The sequence below is a fragment of the Argentina silus genome, assembly GCF_951799395.1.
Source record: "Argentina silus genome assembly, chromosome: X".
Classification (NCBI taxonomy): domain Eukaryota; kingdom Metazoa; phylum Chordata; class Actinopteri; order Argentiniformes; family Argentinidae; genus Argentina; species Argentina silus.
In genome coordinates this window covers 26,450,123-26,454,045 of record NC_139653.1, presented here as the reverse complement: position 1 = coordinate 26,454,045, position 3,923 = coordinate 26,450,123, and positions in this window count along the sequence as shown.

Genomic DNA, 3,923 nt, shown 5'->3' with positions numbered 1-3,923 from the left:
TCGATGCTTGCTTGTTTTTTGTTTTGGTTTTATAAATGACAACTAGTCAGTGAAAGCTACCACACTGTTCTCAAAGTCCTAAAAGTGAATGTTTTATTCATGATCAAAGTGATTAGGAACATTTTGCCTTCAAATTATTGTGTGGGTTATGTCCAGATAATGTCCCTACTGATATTCTCTCTGGATGTTTTCTCTTGTGTGTTCTCTTAATGATTCCATTTGATATAGCACGCTGGGTGAGAAAGAATATTATGAAACGTTTAATCACAGTGATTGATATAAGAGCTTCAACACTAATATCTCTGGCCGTATAGGCCTACTGTTTGGGACAGACTGGAGAGGATTAATAAGCAACATTGAATAATTGTTGTTTAATGTAGCAAGATTAACTAAGTTCCCTCCATTTCAGTGGTAATACTGTTATATAAGCATGATTTGTTGGGGACAGGACATTGTGGTGCTCAATGCTGAGACAATATGACTTAAGGTGGGTAGGTGGTGGTGTGGGGGGAAAGCAATGACCTCAGATTTCTTTTGAAATTGTAATGGACTCTATTGATTTCTTAGATAGATTTTTGGCATAGTAAAGCAGGAAAGTTGAGGTCCTCTTAACTGTCTGCCATTGACCTGAGTAGATGTATGTAATATGATATTGCAGTCAATATCCATGCCCAAGACTAGAGTACACTAATTTACTACATTCTAATCTTTTGTATCCTTTGAACAGATACTCATTGTTATTTAAGGCTTTTGAGAAGTATCATTCTATTCAGCTTTTCAGATTCAGATTAATAATAAAGTAATACAACAGTGAATCCTCTCTGACGTCCACTCATTGTTTTAGCTGGCTACCCAGCATATGTGCAGCATGGTAAGAAGGTCAGATGGGCAACATGGAGTATCTCTCTCTGGGTATCTCTGAATATCCATATTGCCCTGAATCATGGATGAAACATCTGGCTCTGCATGAATGCACCTTACACACAGACATGCACCAAATCTACAATCAGAAATTCAAAAATAGAAGTTAAGGGTGAATCAATCTGTATAATCTGAAACAAATGTGGAGATTACTGTTATCCCTAATCTAGAGGGAAAGTATGACCTAGGATAAACTGCTGCATCTGTTTTGAGTCTTCCCCACTCTGTCAGCACAGCAAGATCAGTGAATCTCGGGGAGACAAAGGCAATGCACAGCTATCAGCCCTGGACCCACTGACCCTACTGGCGCATGGCAGTGTGGAAGTATTGTTCATCAAACCCATCAGGAGAGCATGCTGTGGATGTTTATTTCATCATGAACAGGTGTCAAGCCAATCCATAATGCTTTCTCTCTGGGTGTTCTTGAACAACTAGAGGGAAACATCAACTCCCTCCTTTTTGTGTATGGTGGTGGGTTTAGTTGTTTAGGATGATGTTGTGTATTGTGAGCTCTTCATACCAAGAATAGGCCATACAGCCTAGCACCCTGAAAAGCTTCTGACCACAAAGAATGAGCAGAGTGCAGATTAGTTCTTCACTGGAAACACTGTGACCTTTTAATCAGCCTGACTGATTTACATTAGCCGTTAGATTTTACCATGTTTAGTTGCTCAGTATCTATGTATGGTGACAATTAGGAAAATATTGTTTTGCTTTGAACAGAGACAGTTGCTGATTGGTGTTGTATGCAGTGTTATGTTTCTCTGCTCCATTACATGCAGGAAGGAGAGAGGTGGTTTCATGGCTCAGAGAGAGGCTGAGCTATTTTTAGTCCCTGCAGTTCCGAGCTGAGCTGGCGCTAGGCTCCATCAGGTCTCCTGGCAGCAGCCTCTCTCTCTCTCACTGTCTCTCCCTGTTCTGATGACTGAGGTTCTCCTCTGAAGCCAGAATCCCAATTTCCTACTGTAACTAACAACATACTGTATATACTTTATTCAGACACCACAACCCTGGTCTCTCATCATTACATATGTTAATCATAGGCTTATGTTTTGTTCATCTGAAGTAAACAACGTCTGGGTCCTCTATCGTGTCATTTCATTCATCAGCCAGAGACTGTATAAGATTGTGCATAATGCTGGAACATGACCAGATCTTGATCCCTGTGAGGAAAACTAGGAAATTGTCAAACTACTGTATCTGCCCAAAACACATATCACATGCTAACACATTCATTATTATTACTTTTATCCAAAGTATACTTGGTCGCAGCGGGACATTCTCCTCCACTAGTGGGAGTCTGTGTGTTTATGAAAGGGTTAAATTAAAGCCCTACAGATAAAGGGGACCCTTACAGAGAAGCCAAGTGAATGTGCTCACTGTTTGAGTGGATGAGTGTGGGTGTCAGCCATTATGAACAATAAACCATCATCACACCGCCCGCCTCAGAGGAGGCCTTTGATTACATTGTTTTTGCCTGCCTAGCACATTGGGCTCCACTGGGAATGACTTCTCCCCATTAAAGAGGCTGATACAGACATGAGGTCACTGGACAAGAAAAAAACACTCTTCTGTAGTGGCAGTGGCTCTTCAAGCAAACAAACACAAACAAACAAACAGCCAAAGCTTTGCTCTGTGGAGTCCCAAGTGAGCTTCTTATGAGGAGATATCATATCAACACCATTCAAAAGTCGGGGGAGAATGCTATTACCCCAACTCCCTTCAAATCATCATTAAAGGCCTACATATTTTTAAAGAACACGGTGGTGAAGTACACAGCTATTACGAGGCAAGGCATAGGAATGTTGTTACTCTTTATTATGACTATCAAAAGATGATTTGATGTTTCTGTTTTGTGTAGTTCAAAAAAAGATTAAGGCAATAAATTAAGTAAGAGAAAAAACTGTATTGTGTTGTTCTCTCCCTATATACAGCATTTGTGTGGTTGGTCTCTGTCCTCAGGCTGAGGCAGCAAAACAGTAGGAGCAGTGAAATGTCAGGATGCAAGTCCTTACTCGCCCCCGGGGTCGTCTGAGGACTGCCACTGGGCAGAACAGACCGGCTGACAGGGAATCAGTGGGGTGATCACACCAATGTAGATGAACCATTCCTCCCATTCATCCTCCACAGACATGTTAAATGTTAGGTTCTATGTTCTCTCAGCCTGGCAGGCTCCATTGAAACCCCACACCCAGGCACAGGCAGAGGAGGAGAGGACACCCATCTGGAAGATTGAGACACACTCGACTTGAATGATGTTTGAGATCTGTCTCTTCCCCCACTTACCTAAAATGTGTTCCCCTACCAAAGAAAACATCATGTGACCCCAGCATCACTCTCACAGTTTTCCAGATGAGGCCCTACAGTAAGTGATGAAGGGTAGCAGTTGACAGTAGCTACTTTTATAACAACTACAGTGCCCTGCATATGTAATGGGACAGTGAAGCATTTATTTTTTAGATTTTGGCTCTACACTCTAAAAGTTTGTTTTGTTGCTTTTATTTGATGGTATTTGTGTACATATGGGTTTCCCTATTCAGAAATGACAACACTTTTAATGCATAGTCCCCCTGTTTCAGGGTACCCAAAAGTGATGGGACAATTGGCTTTACCGGTGTTTCTGGTTCATTAGGTGTGTCCTGTCACATAATTTGTGCAGTCTTAAGAGAGCGCTCAATGTCTAGTATTGATTCTAGTCTTTGAGTTTGCCTTTGTCTGCTATTGGTGTCTGTCAACATGAGGACCAAAGAGACATCAATGAAAGTCAAGGAAGCCACTATGAGGCTGAATTATCAGAAATAATCAATCAGAAACATAGCCAAAACTTTAAACTTACCAAAACAACAGTTTGGAACAGCATTACAAGGAAAGAAATCAATGGTGAATCGCAAACAGCCGTTTTCAGGCCCAAAAGGTGGAAAGTTCTTGACTAGCCAAGCCAATCTTTGAACATGCATTTCATGCCCTGATTATATGATTTTAGGCAAAAAGACCTGATGATG